We start from the raw sequence: 22,326 nt of genomic DNA on the forward strand, positions 1-22,326 counted from the left end.
TGCGCAAGAGCTACCCGCACGATCTTCGCCTGTAATACTTTTAGTCTAGTCGTTTACTTATTTCTTTATTTTACGTATTTATTTTATTTTATTTATTTCTTTATATATATATATATTTTTTTTTTTTTCAATATCGCTGTACATGTGAGTATAAATGTGTTCATGTATTATTCATGATCATTGACTGGCCGACTGGTTGGTTGGTTGGTTAACCATTTTGCTCATCGGTCGTAAGGCAATTCAGGAATTTTAAGTGATTTTTAATTCAGTGATGATTGATGTGCTTCTTATGGCCTTTTATTGACATTCAACTGAATTATAGAAATTTTTTCCCTCCCGGTTTGTTTGCTGGTGTTTGCTTGTTGTTCTCTTGTTGTCGTCCTCCCCGGTATTTCATTGCAAAATATGAAAGAACTCTTTTTTTCTTTTCTTTTATTTTTTATTTATTTATTTATTTTTTTTTTTTTTCATTTTTTCATTGATTTTAGCAAATATGAAATGTTGTCGTTGATGTATTTCTAAAACACCTTGCAATAATTTCTGTTAAATTGTTAACTATATGTACAAAGAAATTTTCTGCATGTCAATGATTAACATTAATTACAACAGTAATTATGACCTTTTTAGATATGATACAAGAAGTCTTTTCTATATAAGCTTGTCGAGGCGACAACATGCAATAGTAACAACAATGATGATAACAGGATCATTTTAGCGGATTCTCCCGCCGTCCCTTCTTCTCTATATAGTGCAGGTTTTGTTCAGGGTTATGGACTTAAACAACAGAAGCTTTTAGGCTTTTTTTAATATTTTTAAGATTCTCTCTCTCTCTCTCTCTCTCTCTCTCTGCTTGTTCCAGCTTTGATGCAATTAAATTAACATCAAACTTCTCTTGTGCATCATTTTTCATCACAAAATAAAACTTTGACTCTGTTGTCATGTAAAGGCACATTTTTGATGAGGAGCTTCATGTGAAGTGGGCTCCAAAAAATGTACTTACCTCTCTACTATTACAGACTTTTGTGGCGTATGAAGGTTTAATTTCCATAGGAACAGTTATACAAAAGCGAGTCACTTCTGAACGCTGCCGTCACACTATTGCTCAGCAATTTTTGTCAAGGAGTAATGAAAATTACAATTAAAATTTTTCATAGCACGACAATTCGGAATAAAGAGTTATATGAAAAGTCCAAACATGTGAGTGTATTAAATTTCGTCAAAATATCTCAAAAATTGCCATCTGTAGGTTGAACAAAAGAATATAAGGACAGACAGAGAGACAGATATAGAAAATAGTTCTGAAAGTTGCAAAGTTGAAAGTTCCTCCTTGTGTTAATATACTTCGTATTACATTTGGTGTAAAGTAAAACAACGTAAAAATTTCAAAGTGTTTTTCTTAACTAGATCATGTTTTTTCATACAAAAAATTGTTCATATTAAATAAGTAAAATTTCCTTTAAAGTAAGACATGCTTTCGTTTACTTAATTTGAAGGCCTGTTGTCTGTTTTTCCCCCTAATTCTTTTCCACATAAAATGAACAAGCAAGAAAATTATATTCGGCCGTGATCGAGTCTTTTACACCCATCACCGTTTTCTTATGGTCAACGATATAGTGACTTTATACAGCCTCTGAAGCTCAGTATTCTGCAGGTCTCTCGGGTTATGTTCTACTATGATCGTGCTCTTCCAAGAACTTTGAAGCGGTTCGGTGCATTTTTGCGATCAGGAAAATCTTTGCCACAGAAAGACGGACGGACCTTGTGGGAACTCTGGACGTTGCAATCGTTTTGACACAATGAATACATCCCTCATATTACGGTGATAGGTATAAGAGAATTTATTTAGAATTATTTCAGTAATCGAAGAGCATTCTTTATAGAGCGATTTCGCAGATTAGCTAGAGATTACTAGAATATGAGGTAATACTGACGATTTAGTTTTCGGTAAGCAAAGCAAAGGCACAGCTCCTTGCATAGAAGACAAGCTAATAAGGCTATACACTCAGCCTTTAAAATTTATTCCAATAGGAGTGGAATACTGTCAACCACATCCACTTTTAAAACAATGATTCCAATTCCGAATAGCAATTAGGAAGTTGGAAACATTTTCGGTGTGTTTTTCAAATTGTTTATTCGTTCACCAAATGATTCAAAGAATTATGGATATTGAGGAGTATTGTATACTGTCCTCGTAAGCTTAAACCAGCTGCATTTTCACTGGTTCTTCTTAATTATTGCCTACATCCTACATCACTTTTAGTACAGGGTACGCTAAGTTTATGCGGCCATATGTCCACGTAAGCAGAAGGCCTTAACGTGGATCGATTCAAAATCGTTATCTGAATTGATGTGTGATCCGACCGCTCGGATATTCGTCTTGCATTTTTGTGATCAATCTATAGCTGGCAATTTTTGAGGTGTCTTGATGGAGTTTGGTACACCGAAGGTCGAAAGGTTTTAAAAAAGTCGCGAATCAGACCAATTTTTCGACTTGTAGCCCTCTATTTTGATAAGTTTCTGTAAGAAAAAAGTCTGTCATTTTAAGAAAAAAAAAAAAATAAAAATACAGTGTGTTTGTAGCATTTCGGCAGTCTAGATTGGTGCAAGAACTTTGCATCGGATGGAGCACTTTTGTAAATCTCTTGCTTTATAACCGCTCCTTCGGAGACCGAAACCCTTTTTCCGGTAATAAGGCTTAATTTTCGATAGTTCTTGACGTAAATTCGTTCATAATAATAGTTGGACATAAAAATTAATCTGACAGTATTCGCGTCATCTAGATCTACTTTTTGGATTCAAACCTATATAAAATATATATATGTAATGAAAAATAAGGCTTCATAATTTTTAATGATGAGTACGATGAAACTTTGTTGTTAGTAAATCACTCATTGAAAATGTTTGAATCAAAAAGATGTATTTTTCAGACCGCTCTCCTCTAAACGCTATGATGACAAAGTCGGCAAGTTAAGTTTGATAAATGTAGACCGCGTTAACATTCTAGCGTCTATCAAATGCAATTTCCACATATACATAACAATATAACAATGCATAATTTCTGTTATGCTATTATTGTAAGCAAAATTGTGTAGGGGATCTATTGGTCAGTGTTGCACGACTATAGCATTACTACTTTTTTTTTGATATTAAGAAATTATTAATTATTAATTCAACCCTAACCTTGCCACACGGTGGCTGCGAATTACTCTTGAAATTTGATCGTAATTTTGAAATTATCTCATGTTATAAGTCCAAAGAGTATAGTAAGGTCGCGCTTGAATCTAAAAAAAGGAGTCTTAAAATGCACAACAAAAACAATAACATTTTAATTATTCGCAGGATTCTGAAAAATGACTAAGAGTCACATCGTGGTATAATTCGCTATAAAAATCATGGTAAGGCTAAGGTTAAATTACAACATTTTTTTACATATATACATAAAAGCATATACAGTAAGCACTATTAATACGAACCTTTTGAATCAATTTTTTTTATGCTCCTAATATGAAACTCTCTGAATGTTTCTTTAGAGCGGAATTCTTATCTCATTCCATTCTATTTGTTTATTTATCATCTTTGAGTTTCAATTTATTTATTGTTCTGTAAAATAACAGACTTTAATGAAGCACAACATAATGTTAATTGAGCGCTTTGTTTTTTTTTTTTTTTTTTTGTGATCTAAACTTCTGTTGAACTGTGAAGCGAAACTTGTTTGAATTTGAAAGCTATTCTCTTAAAGTGTTTTCCAGTTTCTCTTTATCAGAACGCTTTCCATACGGTTAGTATGTTTGGCGCGCCACTGAATTGCTTATCCAAAACGTTTAGACTATTTTGATTGGCTAAAAAGAAAAGCAGACAAATGAACAGAAAATTGTGAAAAAAAGCTAAACATGCATGCAATGGAAGTGCGTTGAGAGCGATTGGAAAGAAACCGTAAAGCAAGAGCACGTAACAGTAAATCTTGGCCAGACTCTTAATGGAAAAAATCCACGATAAACACGATTTTTTCCAATCTTCGCTTGCACTCTCTGAGATAGAGTCCGTAAAAAACAAAACCTGCTCTCTCTCTCTCTCTCTCTCTCTCTTGCCATAGTTGTTGTTGTTGTGTACGTTTTCGTTCGCTCGTATTGCAGTTATATTTGACTTGAAGTTTTTCTTTTCATTTTTTTATATAGATATATGTTTTTTATGCTCGCTTTCTGGTTCTGTTTCTTTTCTTGTGCAATGATTTTTGTTTTTACTTAGCGGCTTTTAATAACGTGCAAGTCTGGTGTTTCTCCCCGTTTAATATGGTTGTTAGTGCTTATTGTATGGCTTGAGTACTCTTTGCACTGTATTACTCGGTCAGTCGGTCTTTGAGAGGTTGTTGCTATTTATCATTTTTCTTTCTTCTTCTTCTTCTTCTTCTGTTTGTTCGCTCGCGTGTGTGTGTTTTCCTTTTGCCTTTCGGCTGAAGTGGCAAAGCAGCAATTTTATGAACACTGATACTGTTGGTATTGTTGGCTTCGCTGCTTACCTATGTGCGCTTTGCTTAGGTACGGTCTCTATTATCGTTTCGCATAGGTTTGTGTGTGTGTGTGTGTGTGCGCGCTTTAGAGTCAGCCAGTCATAGCTTAAAGCTTTATTGTTGTGAGATGTTTTTATTTCATTACTCTAAAGCTGTTGTCGTTGTTGCTTGATAGTAGCGATGATCATCATGATGACCATGATGATTACGTTACCGTACAGACGTAGTGTTGTGCATTGCTGCGGTTGTTGCAATTGCATTTGTGGTTTGCATTTGTATATAATTCCAATCTTTATATATATTTATATTTATATGTATATATATATATATATATATATATGTTTACGTTGCAGTTGCACCGGTAATTGCAGTCGACTGCGTTGGAATTTGCCTGTTTACTTGGCTAGTTGTTTAGCTGCTCGTTTGTTTGTTTGCCTGTGGTTGGCACATGCGCGCATGTGCTTTGTTGTTAACATATCCTCTTGCAGTTTCTAAACGGCTTTCTTACGGGACTGTTTGCTTTTCTGCAGTTGCGCGCATTACGTGCGAATGTTAATTTCAATTTACCATATTTTTCTTCTTCTTTTTTTTTTTTGTTTTTTTGTTTGTACGTTACCAACGTTTTCGCGTTTTCGTTATGCACTTGCATGCATAGTGTAAATGAAATGCATTCTGAACGGTGTACGAAATCTTAAAACGAAAAATTTCACATATGAAACGGAATTTTTGCATTTATTTTTTATTTGCTGTTTATTTGCCAATTTATTCATATTTATATATATATATATATATATATATATATATATGTATATATGTATATATTCCTATGAGTGTGTGTTTTAACAAATAATAAATTTTCCTCATCGTCCAAGTGCTATGCGGTTTGTTTAACAGTCGAAAGTGAATTTATGCATTTGTATACATTGATTACACAAAAATATGCGAATACCTATAAATGCATATACGTGAAATATTATCAAAATCAATGAAATGAAATTAAATGAATTTTTCCATTTATTTGTAAACTCTCTCAAAAAACACATACACGTAACGCTCACCTGAAAGCTGTAGATTGTAGGACCACCTCCTGTTTAATAGTGGCGACCAATAATTTTTTTTTGATTGCATATGCAAAAGATAAAAACACTATGGCACACGGCAAGAGAATGCAGTAAAAGTCCCGTTAATAAATTATAGAGAAAAAGCAATAGCAACACCATAAACAACATGTTATGAATATTATTTTTTTTTTTCTTCTTCATCTGCTTATAACAAAAGACTTAGAAAACAAACTTGTAAATTACACTCGTTAGGAGAATAGCTTTAGAAAAATAGTATTTTCTTAATTCAAAAAAAAAAAAAAACACAAAAAACAACAGCATCGGTAATTTTTCATTAAAAAACTAAGTAAATGGCAACTGAAGACAGATTTTAAAAATTATTATAAATGAAAAGTAAAATCTCATATAATGGACAAACAATCGAGGCTCTCGACAAATGGCTTTCTTTACCCTCGTTTCTTCTTAACTTGTGCACTAAGCGAATTTTGTTTGAAGAAAACTTTGAAAATTTGCATAGATTCTTTTATGTTAATTACAAATTAATTGCAGAAAGAATTCTCACCAAAAAATTTCTCGTCAACAATTCCAAGCCGTATGTATATGTTAAGTGTGCATGATTTGATTATAGTTGTTTTTGTAGATTTGCAAAATTTGATTTAAAAGCAAATGTTAAATCGAAATCCAGCGAAACACTTCACTGCCACTTTTCGATAATAAATTAGTTTCTAGCATTTTATAACAACTGGAGAAGCCATTAATCTATAAATAGCCGAATGGAAAAAGAAAAAGCGAAAGTACTTTATGGAAAGTTTTACTCCGCGTTTGTTACAATCGACGGCGTTTGCAATAAAAATTTCGCCAAATTTATCATCGATTCCAGCTATCTTTTCACTAATTAAAGTTTTTATGGTTTTATTTTGAAAAAAAATTTTGTTTTTTTTTTTGTTTATTATCTTTTTCTATTTGCTCTTATTTGCTTATAAAATCAAAGTATACTGAATCCAAATTAAATAAACAAATTTAGTACTCGTAGTAAAAATAGCAAAGTCTTTTGTTTTTAAAGAAAAATGCGAGATATATATATAAAAATAAATCGTAAAACGCAAACTTAGCACTTGGGGCCAATATTACCCCATAGATCACTCAGAGCAATTGCATGAGTGTTGTTATCTGGTAGTACATAGCAGAATTTGACAGAATTTTATATAGATTCATCAACTCCTGATCGTTTTTTTTTTTCTCTTCTTTCAAATTGATTCCCGCTTTCAGTCGTGCGTTCTGGATATAAATGCATAAAATGAATTATTTACGGGTTTCTCAAATGATTTTCGCTTTTAAGTTATTGTGAACTCATTTAGCACCATTTTTAGAGCAAAGTTAAAACGGATTTGAACTTTCGGTAATGATTGCAAATTTCCTTTCAATCGGCTAATAAATAGTTGGCGGAAAGAGTGAAGCAACAATATTTCGTGATTAAAGGTTTATTCAGTTCGTGGCTAAATGATTATTTATTTCGTGAAGCCCTGGTTGCACTCTCCTGCTTATTGCGAGACGAGCTGCCCATATTTATTTCAAAGGCTAGTCTAGTCTAAGTTCTCTCTCGATCAGCTTTGCAATCTTTGACCTCTAAAGGCCCAAAGATACCTTCAAACCATTCCTTTTCAGTAAGTTTTCAATCCCCGATTAATAAAACCTACTTCCTCTTGTCTTTTATTTGGTATTTAAGCATTAACTTTCTGAAGGTACTTGACCTTCCCCGCTGCTTAGATTATTTTTTATTTACTTTAACGCATAAATCAGCCATAAATAATGATTGATTATATCTGATTGGAAATTAGCTTATAGGACGTCTCAGACTTTTGCATTCATTTTGGAATCAACTTTGACCAAAGGTTCCTAATCTTAACCCAAGATCTTCCTTCGCTTTAGGAAAAGTTCTAAAGAAAATTTAATAAAAACAAGAGCCGTGTGGTCTTCGCTGCTAATGCTCATGCTATTGTTAAACTTGAAATTTATTTCTTTCGTCTAAATGACTTGTAATAACTATAATAATAAAAAGAAAGAACAAAAACGGATAGGAGTGAGTGGTTGTTAAGTTTAATAAAATTAGAGGAACACGTTCGCGCGATCGAAATGTTGATTTTTTATACGTTTGGATTTTAGGATACCCCTGGAAATCGCTAAAGCCATAAAAATAACGTGTCATCAAGTCTTTAACTCAATATCCAAATTTGATTAGTTATCGAAACTAATCACATTAGAATGATTTGGTGTTTGATTGAAGCGGTCGCGTTACATTCTCAATTAAAAGCTGCTTTCAATTTTCTATTGAACTCCGACTCAGTCGCATTTCAGTATTCACTGAGTGAGCTTTAGTATAAAACTTATTAGCCAAGCTAAAAATACGGACTCTAAGCTAGAGCTAAATTTTAATGTCTGCGCAAGTTGGTTTTTTTAAGTCACAATCTTGCAATCTCGTTATCAGCGAAATATTTGTAAATAAATAAATGATAAAAGTTAAAAAAATAAATAAATAAATAATTATTTATTAAAAACATTTCGAGCGCGAACAGATTTCTTATTTAATGTCGCTTCTTAAATGGCTTAAAGCGTTAACAGTAAAATGCTTTACGTAATTTCTCTAAAAACTACTAATTTTGCAAGTTTTGTTAAAGCGCCTAAGACTTAATAAATAAATAATTTCTACAAGATAGCAATGATAGCTAAGATATCTTATAATCAGTTTAAACCCAAGAAATTCACTTCAACCTACTCAGTGCTGGTTGAGCGTTAATCTCGATTTTATATTTAGGGGCATGTTGTGGTGTTGTGATCGATCACTGAACAAAAAAACAAAACGATGTGTGTGCGTGTTTTTGTCATAGTTGCTTTGATTTTTTGTATCAATTTTGTTGTTACTTCTAGCCATAGAAAAACGCTCCGACATTAGTTTCAAGTTCTGCAAATCAAGTGCAAAAAAAAAAAAATGTCGTGTGACTGTTGAGCTCTCGGTGATATTACTCAGAGAACGGCCACTAGTTAAACATTATTTTATTATTGTCGCTTACATCATTCAAAATTATTTATTTTTTGTACGGACGAGCGGTTAAGAGAGTTTATATATATGATGTTTGTTTTTGTTTTTGTTTATTTTTTTTGCAATTTTATTTAAAAAGAATTTAACCTCTAAAGATGCTTTGAAAAATCAATTTGTTCAATCAATGTGTTTTTGTTACATTTTTGGTTTACTTTGTGTAACGATTTCATAATTAATTTACTTTAATTGCGGATAGAAGTGTATGTGTGCGTGATTAAATTCAACATTTTATACATGATATCGTTACTTATCGCGTAAGCTTGTAGGAACATTATTACGACAAATAGAATCGAAGCGAAGGAGTTCAAGTAACTGAATTGCTTTCCTTAGCTGGCTGTAGCGATCTCTGAAGCACACAAATAACACACAAATACTCTCAATAAAGTAACAATAACGACAACTAAGAAAATTGTGTTGATAGTTGAAAGTTACGCTTGGAAAACGAAAAATCTCATTAAATCTCCTGTGCGCAAGATATACAGATTTATATATGTAAGACCTCATCTATCCATACACGTACTATGAGTGCCGTTAAGCAATTAAAATTATTTCAACAATTTATCATTTAATTATTTGTATATGTGTGTATACACATGTATTTAATTAAAGTGCTGGCGGGTATGTAGATGTGAGTGTAAATTAGCGCAGATACAATAAGCGAATGAATATAAAAGGTTGTGAATAAAGAAAAGAAAAAAGAAAAGATAAAAAAAGAAAAAAATAAAAAAAAAAAAAAAAAAAAAGAAAAGTACATCAAGTGAACGATTTAACTTAAGCAATTTTTCAATAAAAATTCCAACAATTTCATGATGTTTTAAAGTTAATCAATTAGTAAGTATGAGCTGCCACTGTTCTTATCTTTTTTGTCTTACATTCTTTTTATTATCTTGGATTTAGTTACGGAATTTGTAACTAATGTTTTATTCTTTAAGCAGCATTAAAACTAACAAGCATAAAATTGAAAGTCAAAAGCTAAATGTCAATCAAATATCCTCAGCGAAATTGAAGCCTTGTTGCTGGACAACTGATTTCTATTTTATTATTATTGACCATTGCATCCCTAAAAGTAATTTAATAAAATTCATTTTTTGTGTTTGCAACTCAAAAAAAAAAAAAAAACAAAAAAAATATATTCTCGATGAGGAGTCGTAACTTTAAAGGTAGCTTCAGAGCAAGCCAAGCAAGATTTTAAAATGTCGTTGCTTCCTCTTGAATGCAATGCGTAAGACAGGTGAACCCGATCCTTTCTTGTAGGGTAAAATGCATTCCTTTCGGAGTTAATGTCTCATGCATATCAGCTGTATTATGGATTAGGAAACTAACTGAGTTGAGTTTAGAAATCAAAAAAATAAAGATAACTAACTGACAGGGATCCTTTTCAGATTAGCCTATACGAAGGCGAGTCGTTAAGAACTAAAAATGTGTCAAAGGAAAATATATTAAGAGCTTTTTATCACTGCATACTTCTCAATAGACTTAACGCACTCTGTTCCACTGTGTGGGGTATAAAGATCGAATACACGATTGTATCACAAGTGATACAGAGTATGAAGAGCGAACAATATTCAATAAAGAGCAAGAAAAAAAAATGTTGTTATATTTTTCTTCTCTCTCTCTCTCTCTCTCTCGTCTCTGACTTAACGTTTCTTAGACCGATACGTAAAAATTGTAAAATATTTGGCAAATTGTGAGTGCGTCAGTTCATTGATTGAACTTTTCGGATGATCAAGATTTTACTTCAACATTTCCCATAACTTTTATGAATTTTTTAACACCCAGTGCGAGACAGTTGTGTTCAATGACTTCGTCAAGCTTTAGATTAATATCAACATGAGAACGATTTCAATTCTTTAATTCAACAAGAAAGGAACGGACGGACGGGCGGACGGACATGGCCAAGTTGATTTTGAAACTTAAGGTGATGAAGATTGCGCACATATTTCATGTCATCTTTGAAGCGCATTTCTGCCTGAAAGTGGCATGCGTAAGGACATGTTGTATATGTGCACTCCTTCAAGAGTGGATATAAAAATAGGCGGCAATGTACAGTGATATTCGTAATCAATTCGCACCATTGTAAAATCATAGTTAAAAAAAACTGTTATATTAGTCAACCGTTTCGTTTTTTCGGATGATGAAAACCTGTACTTTTCCTTTTTTCTTTTTCGTTATGCAAATAAAAACATCAGTATACTGAAGAGAATGAAAGAAAACTCATGAATGTTTCCCATAGTTTTAATAATTGAGATATTAGCGGTAAATAAAATGGCTTTGCGATTCGTTGTAGATGCATAAATTGAAAAAATAATTCAAAATCGAAAATGAGTAAATCATGCTGCTTGCCATTCAAGGGACGATGGCTTTGTGCCATTTTTTCTACAGTACATACATACATACATACATACGTATATACATATATTAATAATTTGACTTCTTGTATTTAAAAGATAATTTCAATTAGTTTTACTTAAGTTATTTCACACTTTTCATAAATTTTTAAAACGCTCATCGGTTGTTACCTGAAGAAAGGGGGAAATTTTGTGTTTATTTTCTACATAAAATTTATGAGATTAATTTGTGTCAAGATTTAATTCACATCACAACTGAAAAGAAATTAAGAAATTGCTAAGTAGTCAAAATCGTCTAACTGTTTGAACGAAAGATTTTTTAATTAAACAAAATATGAAAAAAAAAAAAAAAACAGAAGAAAAATAGGCCGAAAGAGAAATGCATTTCAATTGCTACAATAAAGCTCTGAGTATTCAAGCTTTAAATTTTTTTGAAGAGAAGAAATTGTTATTAAAAGAACCGTTACTTGTCTGATAAAAAAAAAAAATAACAAATTTACCAGATATAAGATTTGGCAAAATGTAATAAACTTGTTAAAGATATGAGGGTGTAAGCGCCTTTAAGTCGTGCCGGTCGCGATTAGCATAATTAATCGGGCTAGGATTTCTTCGCTGGAAAGAATTCATATTGAAAGTGACACAAATCATTAGTTACCCAATGAGTAGAGTTCATTTTATGCAATAGACCGATCATTAATCCCTGGAGCATTGCTTCTGCTCTTTGCAAGCTTCTATGACAATTCGAAAGATTTTCTATGAACCGAAATATGCTTGTCAGTTGGGAGCATCCGTCTTTAAAAGCCTTACCTGAAAAATACAGTGGATGTCCCAGCAATTCGATCGTTAATCCATTGCAATTACATTACCATCGCAGGCATCGACTTGCGGCAAGGTGGCATGTGTTTCATTTTCAGTACACACGTTGCTCATTTCAAAAATAGCTCCATGCAAAGGACCCTATACATCGACTGTTTGATACCTTTAGCATGTCCTGAAGACGTCTCCAGCTATTTCACGTGAAAGATTTTCAAAGCCGCTTTGATGTTTTCCGTTGTAACTTTTCTCATTTAAATGTATGTTGCGTTCGAAATCAGTAGAACTATGTCAATAGAAGCAAGAGTTACACTAACATGTTTCAAGCAAGCGTTGACTTTAAACGATATTTTTCCGTATAAAAATTTGCACCTTTTCCTTTCTTTAGGAATAACAAAAGTAGAGTCATAGTAAAGTAGCAAACATCCTGTAGCTCCTAAACAAATTATCGGAATGTTATCAAATTCTATCACGTATGCTTGAAGTTGTTTGGGGGTTGGTGTTGTTTCTAAAAATAACATGATAGAATATTTGTTAGAGACAAGTTCTATCTGCAGGCTCTGAGAATTATCGAGCGATGTATTTGCAGTAAAGCTTTGTATAATGAAAGGCATACGTGCATAGATTGCCAAGTGGAACTTGGAGCAACAGCTTAATACTGCTGGGGATACGAGGACAATTTTTCGTAGCAAACGAAATATGTGATAAGAAAAAGAAAAGGTGTTATTACAGGAGGACAATGCAGAGAAAATGTTTGAAGTCAAAAGTGCCTCACAGCTCTATAAAATGGTAAAGGGTTGTAGCTATAAACCAGGCGTACAAGTTTAAAGGGAAAAACTAGGGCAAATATGTATGGAGGGACGGATTGCAGTTCGTGTTGTCGCGATATCACAAGTAATTTGCAAATTTTTCAAATTGAAATTAATTTTTATTTAATTCTACCGTATTCCTCCTACGGTGCAAGAGCATATTAAATTTATGCTGATGTATGCAACACCAAGAAGGATTTCAGATAGATTCACTTTTTATTTCACGGATCAGTCACTTTCTGACTCGATTTAAGCTTGTCTGTCTGTTGGTTTGGATCAGACAACCTCCTGGACCCCTTCTCGTACACAGCGCCTTATTGTGAAAAGTTACTTTAAGTTAAAAGGAGTACAGCACGTATTGGTGGACTATGGGCCACTATAGTGGTTTTATTTGTATTTCTTTAAATTAATTCAAGAAAAAAATTCAATCGAGAGAAATATTATACGGAATGCATTTAAGAAAACAAAATTTGAAGATGTTTTAGATTTTTTTATACCTTTGTTGCCTTCATCGATCACTGTCGCTATAGCTAGATGCCAAAACACCAATGTCTAGCAAGATCGAATATAAATTTTATTCTGTGTGTATGCGTTCGGAAGATTTGCTCTCATCCATTGGATTAAGTTGTTGTACATTTTACGACTGCCTACGTTTGTCTGAAACAGACAACATAATAACAAGAAAACAAAGAAAACAAGAAAAAAAAAAAAAAAGAAGAAGTGATTAAAATATTATCGAATTGTCTTTTATAAAATGTATTAATGCATTTTTAATATTTTCAAAGTTTAGAAGATTTTCGTGACGTTGGCGCAATTAATTCTTTATTTTTATTATTACAAATATTTTAGTTTTAATGCTTTTGACTTGACGCGTCTTCCTTTCTTTATTCATTACGATGATGCATTAACTTCAGAAACATCTTGCGAGTCTTGTGAAGAAAATAAAATAGACAAATAAAAGCTCATGTTTTACTACACAAAAAAGTACTATTAATAGCTGCTTCTTTTTCTTAGCTAAAAAAAAAACCAAAAAAAAAAAACAAAATACAAAAAACAAAAAACCAAAATGCTATTAATAATAATAATAACAATAATAATAACTACGTCAATAATAGTTTTTAAATTTTTATCTACGTTTTTTAATTTTTTCACGATTTTTACGATCTCCTCTTATTTATAGCGTTGAAGTTTTTACAAGAAATCCTTTGCCGGTTTTGGTTACAAAAATTTCGGCCCAGTGTTGATTATATGTTTATTTTAACATATTTCGAATGTTATTGTTAACTAATTTCAATTAATTGCAAAATTATTGGAAAAGTTTTTTTTCTTTCTTTTTTTCTTTTTGGGCAAAGTGTTAATAGCTATTTGTGTCTGTCCCTCCTCGTTTTCAACGTTTTGTTGAATAAGCGCAGTCGAAACGAATTTCTTATGCCTCGTGAAATCTTGCTTTATAGTGAGAATAGATTTCAATATATATTAACGTCGTTTAAGTAATTTCCGCCATTTAGGCTTGTAGTACTTTGGACAAACGACCATCTTCTAAAGATAGTAACCTCATAATAGATCTGTAGGGGAGATAAGCGCGGAAACCCAGGCACAATATCAGAGCTCGAGAATCCATGGGTCTGTGGTCGAGAAAAAAATGATCCGAGTGTTTTGTGAACCTGATCACGCATCTCTTTTACTTCCATACCAGACAGAGTCTGGCCAGTCATTTAGCATCGCAATTGGACGAGTGTTACCATCTCTGCGTAACGGTTCATTGTAATAAAATAAAAAAATTCTTAAGCAAAACAATTGTTTTCGTACTGATGAACCAAAGGCCAGCAGCTTGCCAATAAATTAATATACACAACTATAATGCTAATATTTATGAGAAAATTTGCACCTAATATTTTTGTAATGTTTTTTCTTGAAAGAAACAAAAATAGAAAAAAAAAACAAAGAAACGAGTAATAACGTTTACGACTTGCTTTAAACAATTAAAAAAAAAAAAGGTACTCAAAAATAATGTATAAATAAAAAAAAACAAAAAAATAATAATAATAATGAATAATAATAATGTATTAACGATATGATATAAATTAATATATTAACGATATTGAATATAAATGAAATTTCGTTTATTACACTATCATACACATGTGTGCAACTTTGACATTTGAGAAATAATGCATGTAAGTGAAATAACGTTAACCACGTCATCCGTACGATATGTGATCTAAGTTTCTAATTAAATGACATTAATCATTGAATTTTATTGACATAACGAACTAAAGTTTTCATAAACGAACAAACACTGATTTAAAAACAATTTTTTAAGTGTTCAGTCATGACTTGGAAATAAAATTATATGACAAAGAAAATCAAATAAATAAAAATGATAATAATTTTTGAAATTATTGAAAACAAAACACATCGTTAGCACATAATAGCGACGGTGTAGATGACCGAACGATGAGATCAAAAGCATAAATTTATAATAATTGACACAGCGAGCATTTGCGCCAAGTTTGAATCGAATTTCTCACGACTCTCTACACTAATCGAATCGAAAATTATTTATAAGAGAAGTGTATGCTCTTGCGGAGACTATATTGAACAAATAACGTCCACTTGTAGTGACAAGGCGGACTAATCAGCCAATTATTGATTATTAACTCTTCTGGTTCACTCAAGTTCCACATGGAATTGAAATTTGGTAATAACCTACTCGCTTATGCAAGGCAATCGTTTTCATAGGCTGACCGTCATCACTTCCAAGTTGACATTACTCTGCCCCGACAAAACTTGGTATCTTTCCTTCCGTGACCACTAAGCTGCCCTCAATAAAAGTTGTGTTTTAAAACCGCTATGCATTTTTTCCTATAAGATGACCAATCACTCAGCGATTGTTTCCTACAGGTGTAACGTTGATCGTCACAAAGAAGTGACGAAGGAGGAAAAATTAAACAGCAACTCAGCTTATCGCTACGCGAAAGTATGATCAAACTGCATTGCGACTTGGCAGTCGCGAGCCTTATCTAATTTGCTTTGCGGCCGCCCGATCGATCTTTATGTCATACAACCGTCAGCATATTTAAAAGTCAGTTAGCCGCACAGGACCTATGCATTTGCATGGTTATGATGGACCGTGAGCTGGCGTCACGCGTTGTTTCTTCGGATACGGACGAATATTTCTGGCGAAGAGTATGCTGAAGGTATTGTTCTATGACAGAGAAAGAGAAAGAGGGGAAGAGGGAGACTTAGAGAGGGAAGTGCTTTGAGCAGAGGTCACTTCTGTTGCGCTGGCTTTTTGTTTTTTGACAGACCCGGTTATATGTGTTCTTCAAAATTTCATCAATCGTGGCAATGGTGATAGAACAGATTTCCGGAAACTTTCTGGCACAGACCCCTTTGTAGCTGAGTTAACAGAACAGACAGAACTATCACCTAAGGTGTATTGTGACTACAACTGCCCCAGGAAGATCGTAAGTAATTACTTAAATATTGTTTGGCTTTTGTCATTATTTCAACGGATAGAATGAGAAATGCAAAGAGAAGAAATGGGAAAACGATTTGAGATTTTACCATTTTCGAAAAGCCATTGTGCTTTTGTGTGTCACACATGACATGACGAACTTGTTACGCCGTCGAGTGTTAGATACAAAAAAAAAAGCTGAGACTAACTTACCCTTAAGTTATGTTTCTTATAACGTTCTCAGCATTATTGACATTTTATGTGCAAGAAGCAATAAAAGAAAAAATGCGTCATCGACAGGCAAGCAAACATAGCAACTTGAGAAAAATTCAACATAAATATAAATAATAGTTTTAAACATAACTATAAGCAATCTTAATAATTATATATGTAGGTAGGTAGTTGTAAAGCGCTGATTTAAACTTAATAAGAACAAAACAAAACAATCATGATGCGAATGTAAGAAACGTGGTATGTTGTTTTATATTTAAAGCATTGAGTATGAGCGTGAGCATGAGTAGCTGACAATTGTTGTTGCTATTGTTCGTTCTGAAAGGCAGAAAGCCTTTTGCCTAACAATAACAAAAGCCAGTCAACTCAGGCGAAGCAAGTAAGCCAGCCAGTCAGTTAGTCTTTCCGTTTGTGTATCCATCCATCCATCTGGCCATATATCTGCCTCTTAACAGCGTTAATGGCCATCAATTGTGTGTGTTTATGAAACTTTAATTGCTTATCTATGTTATGTTTATTATAAGTACACAACGCATTCATATCTATGCACATAGCTTAACAATTATGTTTGCAAGTTTTTTTATTATTGTTGTTGTTGTTGTTGTCGTTTTGTTATGCGTGTTTGTATCTATAAAATGTGCATATGTGCGCATTCTTGATGATATAAAAACCAGCAAATACCGCGTAAATTATTAACTTTATTTATACATTAGTATTGTTTTGTTTTGTTATTTTTATTTTTTTTTTTTTTTTTTTTTATATATATATTTTGTTCATTTCTTGTTTACTGCCATGCGCAATTATAACATTGCTGGCCTGCCTATTGTATTATTCTTTTAATAAATTATTTAATAATCGTTATTTTGTTTCTCTTTTAGTTATAATAATGACTCACTTTTTTCTTCTGTAATAATGATTTACACGCATTTATATTTTATTCAATTAATTTATTATTATTTTTTTTCCTTTTCTATTTTTTCTTTTTTTTTTTTTCTAATACGCATCGATGATACGATGCACTTTGACAAGTTTGCCGATGTACATAGTAACGGTCTTAGAGTATGCTAAGCCTCTTTAAATATATCTCTCTGACAAAGATTACATGAACTGATGTATAATTTTAATCTGTACTAAAGCCAGTTGGGTTTTTCTTCTTTTTTTTTTTTTTTTTTTTTTTTGCCTTATAAGAAATATTTATACAGATTAATGTCGACTTTTAATACTTTTGTAAATGTTAAGATTTTCATGTGCTTTACGACTGAATAAATTCGAAATTCAAATGAAACTATTTTTTTTTTTTTTTTTTTTTGTTTTTATAGCTAGTGGTAGCTTGAAACTTTTTGAAAGCAATACATTAATTGAGGATAGCGTATAGCTCTTGGTATTCAAAAGTTTTATACTTTTATTGCTAGCTGAAGCATATCAAGATCGATTTTCCCTTTTTTTCTTTTTTTTATTATTGAGATGTCAATCAGGGAATGGCGGTGAACGGGAAGAATTATAGGCAGAGTAGGGAGCAAGCTTGCTAATATCCAATAGCTTCTATAAAAGGATTCATCATATTCGCAACGGTTGCCTGACTAGAGGCTAGAAGGACAGAGTAATTATCGCATGGCTCTTATCATGTTATGTAATTCGAGTTTTTCCCCATTTCGAGTGCCCTAACTCGGGGAATCGTAAGAGTCATATCCTAATCTTTCTTCTCGCTTTTACACACACTAATAAAACTTCTATTATCTTGTATTACTATCTTTCGACATAGGTCTGTTTGTTGGAGTAGTTGCTCTATGACAGAAAATGATCGATTAAGTGTGACGAAACTTTCCGCATTCGCCGCAACATCTTTAGCTTGATTAAGAACAGAAAAAGAGTCGAAGAAGGGCATTGGCTCGAATTTCAGCATTTCAAAGCAGTTGATATGTTATCTGAAGTCAGGTGGATGAGATGCCATCTCTCTCCATAACTGACGCTGATTTAGACGATGGCATTACATTCTACTTAATCATGGATTATTGGCTATCGCATAGCCGAATAAATAAGAGTTAAGATTGACCGTAGCTCTAGTGAGCGCCCGGTCGCTAAAGGCATAAAGAACACTTGGCGATTTGACCTATGCCCGCCAGGCTACGGCCCGTTCTTTCGTAACCAGCACCATGTTATGCTTATAAGGCACATACCCTGAGTGATTGATCATTAGAAAAAAAGTTAACGATTAATGAAATATATATGATTGTAAGGTTAAGAGCTTTTTGAATCTGAATTGTAGAATCAAAGTGAAGGAGAATTTTGGTTCCCGTGTAAGCGTGATAGAGATGTGCAAGCATTTAAGGGCGATTAGGGTACATCTCAGCACCAAATTATATGCGTGCGCTTTGATGAATATTATACAGTAATGAAAAATGCGTAAAAAATCTAGACAATGCCACCGCCCGGGGATATTCTCATCTGCCGGTGTTTTTGGTATTACCGCAAAGGCCGAACCGTTGCATGTTTATTCATGATTGATCATATTTCCAAAGGGGCTTGACGCTCGAAGTAAGATTAGGCGTCTTATACAAATAAACATTTGTTACATTTTTTTTAGGATACATCCAAGCAAATCCTGTCTAAAAACTCACTACTTGAATGTAGCTCTAAAAAGGAATTATGCTCTCGCTTAATATTTTAGTTTACGTTCCTCGCGATACTTTCCTTTCTAAGCGTACATTTGTTTCTGCAGTCGCCAGTATAACGGAAAACCTGTTGCTCGTCTGCTGCTCAGGAATGACCAGACCCTTAAAGATGTTACCCTAACTAAATGATGTTTTTCGACTATCGCAGAAATCAAAAATAGTTCTAGTTTGTATAAGAGATTCCCGTCGCGGCAGAGTTTGTGGTAAATCAATATGATCGTATTGAGCAGTATTCAGTTGCAACCCAATTTTGTAAGCCAATAATCCAATAGTTAAAACAGTTCGATTTATTGCGTTTGTTAGTTACGGGGATTTTCTTTAATTGCTTTTTTAGCGTCATGAAGGCATCTTTCGAGATTGTGATGAGTGAGTTTACTTCCCGCATTTTATGCTAAATTTTAATGCTCTTTTTTTGTTGTTGTTGTTGTTTTTCATTTTTTTCTAAACCTGTTTTCATTGAAATCTAGCGTATGACACAAATATTTGTAATGTTTATGGTTAATCAAGTCTTTACGCGTATATATGTATGTATGTAGATATGTATGTGTGCTTTACAAATCACATTTAATATGCCATATATCTATAAATTTTCTTTCTAACATTTTCTCACCAACCTCTCGAACTTAGTTAAGGCATCTGTATCTTCAAGTAGTTATCGTGAAATATTTGAATGTCTTTAGCAATTGAACATAAACGATGTTAAGTGTCATTATATACACTCGCTTGCACACAACGCATACACATACGCACTACACTGAACACTATATTATTTTACTTCTTGAACAGCTGCCAATTTTCATATTTATTTTTTTTTTTTTGTAGCAAAATCAAAGATATATAAATTGAAAAACTCTCGCTCGCTAATAGAGAAAAAGTAAAAAGCGGAGGATATTAGACGCAGTCTTATTAAACTAAATTATAATTACTTTGGCAGCAAAAGTAAATTATGTTTGAAATTTCTCTCACACATAAAGTGCTTTGATGCATGCATGCATGCATGCATAGGTGTGTATGCGAGTGTGCGTTTATGTATCTGTCTGTATGGGTATGAGATTTTGCACATTTTTATATTTCATTGTTTGTTTTTTGTCTTTTTTTTTTTTTTTTGTCTTTTTTTGTCATTTTTTCCTATCATTTAAAAACTCCTTGTCTGGCCGCTTAATGTATGCTTTACCGCGTTTTTATTGTGCTATAATACGCATCTCCTTCTTCTTCGTCTTCTTTTTCTTCGACTTCTTCTTCGACTTCTTCTTTTTCCTTTTTTTTATCTTCTTTTCAATTTTGCGGTTTTGTAATATCAAACGTTGTAATTGCACTGGCGGTTGGTTACTGGGTTTTTTACAGCCTATGTAATGGTTATAATTTTTGTTTTGGTGATTTTCGAGTCACGCAATAATTATTGAAATTGCGCATATTTTTGCTCTTTTCATACGCTTCGCCACATTATATGTTACGTTTGAATGTCTGCACAAATGAATGCATGCTGTTAATATTAATGTTTTGGTTTATGTGTGCATTTAGAAGTCTAAGAGAGACGCGTAAGCACATATCCATATACACACACACATATATACAGACACACATACACACACACAAACACTCAGGCATTAGTAACGAAGAGAGATGAAATAATTTAATGTTTTAAACATTTTTTTGGTGTAGTGTGGGAAATTTATCTAGTTTTACTACTAAAACTTTTGTGCTTAAATTGTGTTTTTTTCGGCGATTGGCGACAATTCGGTTATTAGATTTACCCGCACACGCACTCACAGAACATAAACGCCTATATGAATATGTGTGTGAGAAGATACACAGACGTACAAATTCACACTTATACCATAAACTGCTATGTTTAATTGTATAATAAATATTGCCCGTAAGCCGCGATGTGTTACTCGTTTTATTTTTAGGAATTTACGAGTTGGTTTTGATTACCAGCAAAGAGATAACTAACTCTTAGTTAACGAAATTGATGGTTATAGAAAAAATTTATTTATATATATATATCTATATATATATACTTATTACATGTTGATTTGCAAAAAGAAAAAGAAAAGAAACTTTTTAAATACTAAGAAAAAAAAAAAAAAGCAAAAAATTAATTAAAAAAAAGAATAATAAGTAAAAGAAAAAATTAATGATGACAAGTCGATAATATCCAGTTTACTTTTACGGCATATGGCAGGATTATGGATTATAGACTAATATGTGAGTCTCTTCTTTGACCAGGCACCGTAATTTTAAAAACATCAATGTATAGCCACACGTTTCAGTATAAGAACTTGGAAAAGATTTCTACTGAAAATTTTCATTCTCTCAAAAAAGTCAAAAAGAAATATTGTTAACTTTGCTCAAAACGCAAGAACTTTACTACTTTTATAAAAACATTGCTGCTAACTGATTGCTGACGCTATACGTAACGTGAGCACTGAGAAGAGTAAACAGTCGGCATAGTGCTTGGAGTAGGCCTATCGTCAATCGTTCAGTGTAAAGTTCTTTAACGGAACAGAATAACACCCGTTCAGGTGTAATAGGTAACGAAATTCCTTTAATGCTCTACGATATCAAAAAGGATAAGAGGAACAAAATCCTGTGCAAAAGCAGGCTTAACAGAAACTTACACGATTTCAAGAAAAATAGAAGAATTGTTAATCTTTTCCCCGCTCAGCTCAATTGCAAAGATAATTGCGTAACAGAGGTATACTATTCAGGTTTGAATATTTCATACAAAGCCATAGCTTTCATAAACCTAACCTAAATGTCATTTCCACAACGGTATTCATTACAGTAACGATGTGAATCACATCACATTTCATGAAAATTTTAGGCAAGTTTGGCGACCGCTTAGTTCCCCCCCCCCCCCCCCTTCGGCATCCCAACACGCACACACCGACGGAAACTCAGTTCTACACGTCGCACACGTTAGTGGCATAAGAATGGTGACCTTTGGCGAAAAGCTACACACCAAACATCTCTCACCAAATGCCACGGATCCACGAGGAACGTTACCGTTGGCCATTAGCAATATTTTGGGATATTCTATTAGCAGTAACTTCCTTGCTTACTAAAATGATAAATTGAGAAGAAGGCCAATTCAGAGGCTTTCCCCGTGAACGAATACTTAACAATGAGACAATTTTGGTAAAGATTAGGTAATGTTATGGGATAAAAGTCGCACAGCACAGCTAGCGAGCTTTCCACAGAGCTATCGCAAAAAAAATTCTAAACGTAGTAACTACACTTTTCCGGAGAAGCGCTTCTAAAATATTTTAAGGCCTGTTAAAACTACGCTACACTGGCAAGCATCGAAGCCTTCAACACATACGTT

The 22,326-nt window shown here is 33.0% G+C and overlaps 1 protein-coding gene across 2 annotated transcripts in view; it reads left to right on the forward strand.

The window, feature by feature from the left end:
* The first annotated feature begins 5,093 nt into the window (after nt 1–5,093).
* Nucleotides 5,094–22,326, forward strand: part of LOC119639106 (putative uncharacterized protein DDB_G0282133) — a 149,502-nt gene continuing 132,269 nt past the window's right edge. The window contains exons 1-3 of one of the 2 annotated variants that reach the window (XM_038036311.1): nt 5,094–5,188; nt 5,380–5,388; nt 9,148–9,496. The gene's annotated coding sequence lies outside the window, so the exon portion shown is untranslated. Of the gene's footprint in view, nt 5,189–5,379; nt 5,389–8,799; nt 9,497–22,326 lie in introns of those variants that run through there. The other variant, XM_038036310.1, reaches the window with a different exon arrangement.

Source organism: Glossina fuscipes, unplaced genomic scaffold (assembly GCF_014805625.2).
Source record: "Glossina fuscipes isolate IAEA_lab_2018 unplaced genomic scaffold, Yale_Gfus_2 112, whole genome shotgun sequence".
In the NCBI taxonomy this organism is placed as follows: domain Eukaryota; kingdom Metazoa; phylum Arthropoda; class Insecta; order Diptera; family Glossinidae; genus Glossina; species Glossina fuscipes.